Source organism: Anoplolepis gracilipes, chromosome 3 (assembly GCF_047496725.1).
Source record: "Anoplolepis gracilipes chromosome 3, ASM4749672v1, whole genome shotgun sequence".
NCBI lineage: Eukaryota > Metazoa > Arthropoda > Insecta > Hymenoptera > Formicidae > Anoplolepis > Anoplolepis gracilipes.
The window spans coordinates 2,621,080-2,633,778 of record NC_132972.1 but is presented as its reverse complement, the minus strand read 5'-3'; the positions used below and the strand labels follow the sequence as shown (position 1 = coordinate 2,633,778).

The following is a 12,699-nucleotide window of genomic DNA, read 5'->3' as shown; positions in this document are numbered from 1 at the left end:
ATTCTTATGCTTTTAAACCGAAATAGGAATGTTGTTAAAAAAATTTTCCACTTTTCAATAATTTTCTTTCAGTTTAATTTTCATTTTATGTTAAAATATTGTAAATATTTAATGAAAATTTTTAATTTTGCCTAATTATGTATTTGTTTCAGTTTTCTATTAATTTGTTTTAATAACAGTCTTCATAACTTTATCTTACAAGATTTTACTGTAAATTTTACCTTCAATCAAAAATCATGCGAAATAAAATTCTATCCATGAATATTATAAAAGTACCTATAATGAAAAGTATAAATGATATACTTATTAAATATGTAGATACAAAAAATGTTGTCGTTCGCAGAAAATTGTCAGACTTAAGATTATCTAGAATCGTCGAAGTTCAGCGTCATAAATCGTTTCTTTCCCCTTATTCTATTCTAAATCATACACGCGACCCCTCCAGCGATACAGAATAGAACGCGAGGGTGACCTCCATTCTCTCGTGTGAGCGAGGGCGATTCCGAGGAGGGGTGGATGTGCGTGACGACGCGTAAATCGGCCACTTGAGCCGAGTGACGAGCGGATCCTGCGGTCGGTACGGCAAGGGCGCAAAAACCGGGGGAGCGGCGGAGAGAAACTGCGAAAAAGAAGGTCGATTTCGCGCCAGACGGATCAAAGCGATCGGCAGTTTTCGCGATGCGTGAATAAATTCACGCGGCCTTATTTAGAGCCGCGACTCAATCGTCCATACGTCATCACTCACCAACCATAGTCGGCCATCGATCGCGAAATAATGACAACGCGATACTTACATGTATGTATACCTGCTGACGATGTATAACATTAGTCTTTTACTTTGGTCGGTTTCTCGGTCGACTGTGATAGCAATCGATCGTCGGATCAAGCCGAATAAAATCTTGAATAGATACCTGTGTTGGAGGGTGAATCGAGGTTAGTGTAATTCCAGCAATATTTTCCAACGATAATTTTAAACCCGCGCGTTGCCAAGAAAAAAAAAAAAAAGATTCCTTCTTCATCGTAGATATCCATATCGATCTCTTTTATTTTTCAGATATATACCAATAGACAGTATTTTTCTCTTACTTTTACAGATCTCCTTTTTTCCTCTTTTTCCAACATTAATATAATGGAGGCGGCAAAGGCTTTTGGTACGTATAATGCGGCTCGCCGAAATTATGAGGCTGACTCGTACGTGCCGGCAAAAAGGGCGTCGGCTGGTGGCGACAGCGCCCTGCTAGCCCCGGGTCCGCAATTGCGCCCGTGGGATCCGCCGGGCTCATAGCAACTTTCTGTCTCTCTCTCTCTCTCCTTTCTCTCTCGCTCTCTCCGCCAATGCTGTCGACCACGTAGCCGTGCCGGATAATTGCCGTTCGCGTGCGGTCGCGTTCACGTGCGCGACCGCAGTTCCCCGCCTCTCGACCGGTCTAGAGATGGTATCGAGATATCGATATGCGATATTTCGTTTATTCAACGGACCGAGACTCCTTCTCGAGATTGTGATGTTTATTAATCCTATGAAGACGGCAGACGTATATACGTTTTGAGATTTTTTTTTCAAGACAGCAAACATATATATATGTATATAAATTATAAGTTTTAACTTTAATCGATACATGTCGCATTGTTTCACCTTTTTACTCAATTTTCTACGAAAATTTGATACTTTTTGAAAATGGAATTTCAATTTGGTGACTTTAAAGTTCAATTCGATCAAAAAAATTATCAATCAACATACGAAATTAATTGGAACCAGAGAAAGAAATGTGTAAAAGAACATCCGAACTTATTGATAGGTATTTTCATCTTCTCTTATTCAATTTAAGTAAAAAAAACAAAGAATATGTATCGTTTGTAGCCAATCAGTGAGTCAAAATAAAAGATCAAAGTTAAGATGTGAAAGTCTCGAGTGCGATGCTGATATCTGTATAACTGATTACTTTATGGAATGTCATATTTTAATTTACTTTCACTCAAAACTATGTTTGTTTTCATTAAATAAATACTTTTCATAAATTTTATAAGAATTTAATTTTTCAAAAAATAGGCGTCTTCAAAAGGTTAAAAATGTTATATATGTAAAAAAAAATATAAAGATCTTTTTTGATTTAAATATATATAAACTACATATGTGCCATTAATTATTTATGGCAATGTGATAAATTTACACGTTTACAATTGATTGCAATGAATTTATACGACAACGTAAGACAGAAGTTCAAGTATTTGGAGTAAATGCCCTTCATCCGGTTACACGTGTCCTTGTTTTAAATCCCCCTACCCCTTCGAGTTCACGCATACGATGTATAAAAACTCGCTTTTTTTTTTTTTTTTTTTTTTTTTTGTATTTTCGTCGTGTCGCAAAAATTGTATTTACGGCAGCAATTTGATGGATACGTTTCCCATATTCGGTTTGCGGGATTACGCTGTAAACTTTTGTTTCCGTAACCCGTTATCGCATGATGTTTTTTTATAATATCGAACGTCCCTTGCGTTTTCAAAAATCCTCCCATTTTATGCATCGTAACTGAAAGAAAAAAAAAAAAAAAAAAACAACATATATCTAGACACAAAATAACGATGTATGTAAGAAAATTTTTTCATCGACGAAATAAAGAAATTTTCGCTATCCATCCTCGAAGATTGTCGTTTTCTCACCTTTAAGCTTCGCCCCTTTCGTGACTACGTCACGAGAAACAATCATATTTGCCGTGTTCGGCACGCAATTTCCGCTCGGCAAACTATCGGAAGCGGAAGCGGCGCGCGCGCGCGCGCGCTAAGGGAAGGAGGGTGAAGGGGGAGGAAGGGGCGCAATGCAGCGAGAGAGCGCGCGTGCCGCCCTTCTCGTTAGGGTTCCAACGCGGCAGGGACCGGTGTGTTTCTTGGGCGGCGCGCCGCGTCGACTATATCCCCCGAGGTGCCGGTGGAAGACCATTAGCCAAATTGCGAGGTGTCTGCCCGTTCCACGGCTCTATTACCTCTACGGACCAAGCTACGTGACCTCGACTCTATTCTCGTCCGCGTTGATCGCGAAGATCGATCGATCCCCGCGCGCGCTCTCTCGATCCGGTCTTTCGCTCTCTCTGGCCGCAGTAAATTAAATTGAAACATCGCATCGTAATCTATTTGTTTTTTTTTTTTTTTTTTTTTTTTTAACAGTTTAGATAAGAAACTTTTAATCGGTGACTTGACAAGAATTAAGAAAAAGAAACTTAAATTTACAAAAGATGATTAAAAGAAATATCATTAATATTACTTAATATTATTAATATTGTTATGTAAGAAAAAGGAGATATATAATCTGTATTTTTCATTTAATTTTTGAAAACAATCTTTTTGATTTGATCTTCAAAAAAAATAAAGATAAATCTGAGAATATTACCAAAGAATTGTAAACTATATAATTCATTTCTTTTATTGTGAGCGCAATCGATAAGAATTGTTTATACAGCGACACAGAGACGATGATATTTAAATCTTGATAGGGTTACACGTAATTCTAGATACTTTGCTGCAATATTCATGTGTTTAATTATATGTCGCGTTTTGAACTATTACTGACGATAATACAGTGCAACATTGTAATGATTACAATCCTATTACAATATCAATCCACTTGTACATAATATCATGCGAGTGAGAACAACATAGAGCGACATTTATTATCCGTTGTGTTATCCGCTATTTGTGAAATCTTTCTTTTACAATTTGATACTTAAAAAATTCTTGGTCTCTTGGAAATCTCTTTGAGCTTATCATTTTTACTCATTACTATAACAGAATGTTTCCTAAACATGTGCGAAAAATTTTGAAGAATGATTTTTTTCTATGATAAATTTTTTAAGAAAAATTCATGTACACTAAAATGTCTTAACGGCATAATTTTCGAGTTACAAGGCGTCCAAGATTTGAAAAAAAATGAGATTTTAAAAAATATATTTTGACAAAAACAAAATTATAGAAATTGTTGGAACCGACAATTTCTCCAGCCACGATGTATGAATTTGCTTTCCTTCTTATTGATTGGCGAATACGTTCAAAAATACCAGGTGTATTACGAATTGTTTAGCATGACGTAAAACTATATGCGATTCTTCAATATTTTTAATCAAGATGGTATGAACGGTAATCTCAGAGAAAAATCCAAAAGATTCTATATTAGAGATCTAGAAACCCAAGATTGAGATCTTTTTTTTTTATCAATAAATTTTAAGTCTATATTTCCAAAACTATAGTTGCGCTTAAAACATTGGCATATATGAACTTTTCAACGAGATCATCTGTCGATTTTTTTCGCACAAGTTAAGGAACATCCTATATAGTTTAGTGTGGAGAGTCTGTTTCTGAATTTTACGTTAAAAAGCTTTGCTTTTAAAATCTTCTATCCAAGTTCAGAATCTTCATCAGTCTTTTTTTTTTTTTTTTTTTTTTTTTTAGTGAAAATCTAGACGACAAAGACGCAAAAATCTATCTCATCGAAAACGCCTTTATTTCGTCGCATTTACAAAAGTTTACGCCGTCTTTCGTCGCGACGACCTCGAGCGTTGCAAACGCAGGCATCCGCGTCTCGTAGACCCGCGTGGAACGCTGGCGCGCGTCGAGTCGCTTATTTATCTCACCCGTCGCTCTCGGAACGCGTGCGTGTTCCACCTCTCGGAATAGATATATAGGGTGTCCCCGATGTACATCTTTAGTAGAGATCCCGTCGTATTCACATATGAATCTGACTCTGTAAGGGTTTCTAAATAAAATTTGTTTCATTATTAAATGTAATCCTTAAAGGGTGAATATTTCTTTTACTTTTTTACATTAATTATTATTATTGATAATTTCTTTTACATCTGCGATGTGCATCTTTTTATAATTTTTCCGCAGACATATGGAATCTATTGTACCTATAATTTAACGTCGGTTCGATCCCGCGAAATTAGAGAAGTTTTTTTTTTGTTAGGGAAAAGTACTCTCGGTGGTTTGCTATTGTCTTCTGAAAGATGGCAATCAAGTCCGACTATTTTTGGTTGGATTTGAAATCTATCCTCAGTACAGAGGACAGATGCATAATGCGTTACGATTACTTGCATTGATATTAAATATCTATTTGTAATTATTGTATTTGTGTATTGTAGAAACACTCTGAGAATGGCTGATCAAATACATCTGTGATTACTATACTTTTCGCGTTTTTTTCATAATTGTACGCATTCGTAGAGTAAAATTTTCATCTTAATTTACAAGAGGATAGAAAACAGCACTCTATAAAATCCCTTAATCGCGATTCATTATTCCTAGAATTTTATTTTATGACTTTGTGATCCAGCTTCAGCGTTATCGTTAATTTTGCTATTTGAGTATTCGCGGAACACCCTATAGACGCGCGGCTCTCGAGAAGCGAGCGGGAGGTAAAGTGAGAAAGGATTCGGCGCGGGGTGGAAGACGAGTGACGGAGCGAGAGGGTCGAAAAGGGTCAGGGAGTCCGCGAGCGGACGAGGCACGGAGATGATTAATGCATCCAAGAGCCCTCCATTCGCCTCTCCAACCTTCCTACTCCCTCTCTTCCTCTTTCTTTCTCCGCCTTTCTCTATCTATCTACCTACCTACCTACCTACCGCCGCGACCTCGATCCGCGCACGCTCTCGAAATTTTCGACTAGCGAGCGGCAGAACGCGCCCGTCCGTCTGTGTAATGTGCCACGAACACTCCGCGACCAAAATTTTCCGTTCGTATTTTACCTTTCATCTAGGCAAAAAGAGATTAATACGCAGGTTAGGCAGGATGCCGCATATTTATTTTATCGAGACGACATTATGTATAGTATGTATATTATTTAAAAGAGATGTTTTTCATTTTTCATGTTATACAAATTTATCTTGCTTACCTCCTTTTTCCCTTTCTCCTCTTTCATTAATTAATCACATATAAATGAAGATTTCTTCATTATTTTTCGATTGTTATTTTAAAAATGAAATTTTTGTCGCAATATGTACAATTTTTTAGCGATTATTCTTGTTAGAATATTTGACTCTAATAATAGGATTGATTTCCCTTATTTTTTATGAGTTTATATGATACTAATATTTGAAACTGTTTATATAATGTCGATATTGAAAAATATTTAGAAATATTTATGTACAATTAAAATGCTACTTAAAACAAAATAGCACTAAGGGGCAATGTTTGATTAATATTGTTTCTCTTGTACAAATATCGATGTCACTTGTGAAGGCATTTTATTTTTGTCATTAATCATACCTATCAATAAATCTTTTTCAAGCATTTATAAATATACTTTACAAATATATTACAAAGAATTGATATAAAGTGTCGATCTTATAAGGAGAGTGTCTCAACCTAAAAGACCCGAATTCTAAATATTCAAAGTCGAATTTTCAAATTTTTAGACATAACAAAAACAATAATATTCTTTATATTTATTATATTTATCAATAACAACTCCTTAGTACGGAAAGTCTCACCATCAGAAATGTAATGTAAATGACGTGTGATTTTTATGTCATATTTTTAAAACACATGTAAAATAAGGCATAAGAATACGGTGTTCCTAGAGGTGACTTTTGGTATTAAATAATGACTATATTAGCAAAAGATGCTCATCATTTTTGCCATATACGAAAGATTCGAAATCAATTTTTAGATAATTAAATAAGTAGAGTCATTCTTCTTATTACAAGAATCGATATATGTATATATTATTGATATTAATCCCGAATCTTTTACTTATAAACCCTTTAATCATTTAATAAATTTACCCTACGCAAATTATCGTAATTGCAGCGAGCCTCCATTTAATGATAGGCAACATTAAGTTAATCCGGACGTACCGCGAGATTGCTGAATCACCGTTGTGATTCAGGTGTTAATCGAAAGTTTCGGATAACGCTCAAACGTCTGGCTATCTGAATACAGTAGTAATAATAGTAACATACGCGACCTGTGCGTTTCTAACATAAGCCGAAAGCGGATACTGTAGCGTTGCTTTCAGAGCAATTGGAACGATACCGTTTAATCGCGCGTGCACCGAGCGATTCCCGCCTAGTTAAGTCGTCATTACACATGTCAAACCGCTTGCTTTTCTGACCTATATTCATTTGCGCCTCCATCTATAGATAATGCTGATATTTCTGCAGTCCTGTTATTTTTGTAATGACGATACTATAATTTCTGTATGCAGAGTCTGTGCATTTCCGAATAAACTGCGCATTTCACTCCTGTCATATGATACTTGTACTATACAACGTGATTATTAAAAAGTTATTAAAAGTAAATTGTTATTGTATATCATTCTATCTCTCTATACTCTTTGATAACGATTACTTGAGACTCATTAGTTTCGTCTTCAAAGTTGGTTTATACGAAAATAAACAAAGCATCTAACTGTGAAAGAAAAGATATATTTTATTGAGTACTTTTACAGAAGAAAAAAAGTATATAAATACACATCGTAAATTCCGTATTAAGTAAGGAATAAAATGAATTGCAAGCATGAGTTGCAAAACACGAATTAAAAAAGTAAATTTTTTAAAGAATTTTTTATATACTTTGCACTAAAATTATATCTCTCTCTGTTATTAATTATTCAAGATTTTCTTAATTTTTCAATATCTTCTGCAGAGTTGTTGATTCATTCATCGCATGTACGATGACATTAGATGATCAAAGACATAAATTAATTAAATAAATTAATGTTTTACAATTTCTTAATTAATATTAGAATGTGTAATTGCTAATTTTCTAAAACATCCTAAATATATATATTGCAAATTCAGAATCATCACTTTGAAAATATATATCACTGATTATGAGCTCTACACTAAACTTTTTTTTTCTTTTTTTTTTTTTTTTTTGTATAATATTTATTTTTATACATTTTATATATATTCCCTTTGTATATAATAATGACATTTTTTTATAGGACAGTGCTTAATTCATTTTATTTTCCCCATTTCTTAGAAATGATAACAATTTAATTTCAGTAATTTTCTAGTGGTCACTCTATACATATAATTTATTTAAATTGATGGATTTTTCAAAATACAATCTCAAAAGTCCAAGACTCGAAATATATAATAAGTATTATATTATATTATTATATTAAATATATATCAGAATCAGTATTATTTTATTCTTATATATTTATTCAGACTGTCTACTCCCTGAAAAAACATGGGAACTTTGGAGAATTCTGAGGAATTTCTTTTATATCTAGAAAAATCAGGGAAGTCTCATGGAATTTTATTAGGATTCAGGAAATTTTTTCGAAAATTCTCCTTTTAATAATTTTGTTCTGATATTGTAAACAGTCAGCCGTGTGAAACTACTGGCGTCTCTCTCACTTCGTGGAAATTCATTAATTATTGAGAGTTTTCTGATTTTATTTTTAATAGTTTTAGAGTTCTTGATAGATTAAATAAATAAGTTCTAACTATTAAAAAAAAAATGACTCAGGACAAACTGAAACGCTACGTTTTACTTTGTCCGACGATTCTTTTAGCATTTCTTATCAGATTTTAAGCGCTTGAAAATTTTACTCTACTAGTTCTACAAAAAATTTCTATACGTAAAAATTATTAGAATATTAATTAAACAAATTAAATTCCAAGATGCTGATAAGTACCGAGGTGAGACGCTCGTATTTCCGCTCGTCTATAATAAATTACTTGTGCATATGTATCGTAGAAATCGTCAATGTCTTTACAAATGAATTTATGCACATATCAATATATTTGTATATCTTGTATATACATATATGAAAAATGTATTGTTTCGATATGCATAAATATATATGTAAAAAAAACATTAATACTTTCTATACATATTATAAAGATGATAAATTATGAATTTTATGTATTCTATTATTTCTTAACAATTATGTATTTGATTGTGCATTAAAATATTTGAATGATTGCAATATTACTTTGTGAAACATAATATTTGTGTACAATATTCGTATTATATAATATTATTAAATATTATTAAATCATTGTATATAATATTATTAAGTAAAATATTACACGTGACTTTTTGTATATATATATATATATATTGGTATATTCCACGATTACAAATATGCTAATTTGTATTATTATATTTTCTCTGTGTAGAGCAAAAGTATATTATTATATTATTTTGTCGTGGAGCAAAGAATATACAAAGAATTAACAGCGCGAAATTTATTACAGATAAAAATATCGTGCAGTAGGCGAATGGGGCCCAAACCAACACAGTCGCGCAGTAATACAAGGCATCATCTCTCTACATGACCGCTACAGAGGTCAATGCGCAGCACAGTGTCTGCAAACCCGAGTTGAGTCATGACGTGGCGTGATTGCCCTGTGTCGTCGTTTTCGTCAATTTTGGGCAAATATCGCGTACATCGAGGAGAATGGATCGAGATTTATCGACGGGCCATAGTTACGAGACAAATTAATTCCGCACGCATTTATCGTAACCGGTGGCGTTTGCGATCTTCGAGAAATTCGATCCTGCAACTGCGTCGTTTCGCCGTCATGTTTTGCGCGTTTGCTTTTGCGTGTATTTCGACGGCTACTATTTGCTTGATCGACAAACGTCGCGAGTTTTATAACATTTCGAGGAGTGCCCAAGTGTTCGATGGATATTCGCGCATATCAAGAGACATGTCTAACAATTGTGAATTCGTGTATGCGGTAATTTTGTTATTATTCGTGCTGCGACACGTGCGGAAAAATGTCGGTCCGACATAGAGTTCGCGTATTGATAAATAAAATAAACGTAATATATGTATATTGAAATCGGGAGTGCAAAATGTCGTGTTTTGTACTTAAGTGCTTTTCAAGATGCATCAACAAAGGATTAGGAGAGGATGAGCAGGCCTGGGATGGGATCGAGCTTTGTGGGAACAACGAAATAATTTACTACGTATAAGGTAATTTTTATTACGTATTATGCGCGTATTAAATTAATTAATTTTTTTGTCGCGATTATAGCATAGCATTTCGTGCAATTCTATTTGAGTGTGTGCGAAGCTGACTTCGTAGAAATTTATTAATTATTGAAAATTTTGGCTTTATAATTTTAGAATTCTTGATAAATTAAACAAATAGTGTCTGCCATTAAAAGAATGGCTCGGACAAAAATCGGAACAAACTAAAACGTCAGATTCATGTTACGCCTCATTTTGTCCTTCGACGATTTTTAACTTTCTTGTCAGATTTTAAATGTTTGAGAGTGTTATAATAGTTCTACAAAAAGTTCTTGTGTAAAAATTAAATTGTTAGAATATTAATTATACAAATTATCACCCGAAACGTAAATGAGATTTTGTGTTATACGGGTGACTCTAGTTTGTTTAGTAAATATTCCAATACCGCATTATATATATATATATATATATATATATATATATATATATAAATACCGAGATGAGACACTGATCGTATTTCAATAGTTCTATCGACTTTAATTAGATTTCGTGTCAGTCTGTAATTATTTTTAATTTTTAGAAAGAATTCTATGCGTATATATATATATACGAAATCTAATTAAAGTCGATAGAACTATTGAAATACGATCAGTGTCGCATCTCGGTATTTATATATATACGTTTGCCATTTCGGATAATAATCTAATTTGTTTAATAAATATTCTAATAATTTTTATATATATAACTCTCTGGAAATTAAAAATAATTGCAGAATAATACGAAATCTCATTAATCGATAGAGTTATGGCCAGCTTTTAATTTGGCAATTTAATTTGTTTAATTAATACTCTAATAATTTTTACGCACACAACTTTTTTTTAAACTATTGTGAATTATACATGTATATAAAATTGTAATTTTTACAAAATGCGAAAGATTGCTTTTGAAATATTAAAGACACTAATAAAATGATGTCGTATAATATTGTTGTCTCGAATTAAAGAATTTGGATAAACTTTTCCCGATAAAGAGTGTCGCAATAACGAGTCTCACCGCATATTTTGTCCCAGAATGATATATGTACATGTGTTTGTGTGATGCATAAGAGTTATATAATACTATACTTCACGATAGCGTGATACAAAACCGTTCAACGAGGATGTTTCAAGCACAGTCACGAGGACACTAATCGATAGATACATGTATATGCGCACTTAGAGAAGGCACGTATAATCTTGAATAGGTCAACCCCCCCCCCCCTCAAGTTTTGCCGCGCCACGATATCTCGTCCTTGTCTCCGAAATCTTAGAGTTTTGACACGCATCACTTAAAAATTTTTTTTTCCAGAAATATCTCTGTCTCGAAAATTTATCCTCCCCCCAAAAAAAAAAAAAAAATAAAAACTTGAAAACATTTTGAAACGAATATTCATAGTACGAAAGAAGATAGAACTGCGTTTTTTGAAATGCGTAATGACGCGAGGGAAGGAAAAAATTCCACAAACGCGAGCGCGAATAGCAACGTTCATGGTTTTACCAGGGCGGTATTTTGGCCTCTCTCTCTCTTTCTCTCTCTCTCTCTCATTTTCGTGCGGCATGTGTGTGCTGTCGGATTTTAAGCCGAGGGCTGTGCGGCGCATAACTCGTGACGCCAGAAGCGGATTACGCGGCGAGCTAGCGGACGGGAGGGCGCCGGGACGCGGGTCAGCCGCCGCCTATCACGATAGCTCAGGATCAACCGGGCCGCGCGGGCGCCGTCGAACGTCAAAAGCTCGCTCATTAATTAATCCGCGGCCACCTCGCGCTTACGATTGTGCGTGCATGCGCGATTGCTGCCCCGATTGCCGCGTAATTGTTAATTGTCGATAACGATATGCGGTTCCGCGCGCACGCAAGCGAAATTGTACGGTCGCTCTCCTGCAGTTGGAATTCACCTTGAGGATATTTGGTATTCTCGAATATTCGTGGAACGATTGTTGCATCCTTTATTTAGGCACGCATGCACGATCTTTTATATACGATTTTGATTCTGTTTTGTACATTAAATACATTCGATTTAAAATCGATTTACAAATACAAAGTCATAGTTAGTAGTTGTATATAGATTTGGAAAATGAATTAAAATCTGTATATCAAAGATTTATTTAAAAATACAGAGTCATATATTCAGATTTGAAAAATGAAAATTGTTTACATAGAGTCGAAAGATGAAGGTGATAATTTCTTCATCACTATTTTTTTTTAATAAAAATGTGAAAAATGAACCAAGTTTATACAAATCATTCATCAGCAAGATTAACAAATAGCATCTATGGTTCTATGATTACTGTAAAATACTGACTCGTCAATCTGTAGGTGCATAAATGATCACGTTTGAGATCGACCGACTTATTATGACCCTTTCCATTATAATTTCGCGCGCGAGTTTCTCATCTCGCCGACGTTATGAAAAAAAATGATCAGCTCATACATACGTATATACGTAGATCCGTCCGTATTTATTTTCGACCTGGAGATCTCCCTGCACTTATTCCTAATAATATCCTTCACTGAACATACGTTCAGAACATATACACATGCTTCAGCGAAAGATATTACATATTGGAATATTCGAACAGAGATGATACAAAAGGTACGAAAGCTATGGATACATTTCAATGATCGATGTCAGCGATAGAATAAAAGAATAACGATAATGTTTTAAATTCGGCTATACGCGACCTCTATAAATTACAAAAAATTTGAAGTTAATTTGTGAGTAACTCGGAAGAATGGCAGAGA

The 12,699-nt window shown here is 34.1% G+C and overlaps 1 long non-coding RNA gene across 4 annotated transcripts in view; it reads left to right on the top strand.

Moving 5' to 3' along the window:
* Nucleotides 1–12,699, top strand: part of LOC140663345 (uncharacterized) — a 145,264-nt gene that overhangs the window by 21,661 nt on the left and 110,904 nt on the right. For all 4 annotated transcript variants that reach the window (XR_012046265.1, XR_012046266.1, XR_012046267.1 and 1 more), the window contains exon 2: nucleotides 9,198–9,922. This is a non-coding gene — a long non-coding RNA (uncharacterized lncRNA). The remainder of the gene's footprint in view (nucleotides 1–9,197; nucleotides 9,923–12,699) is intronic.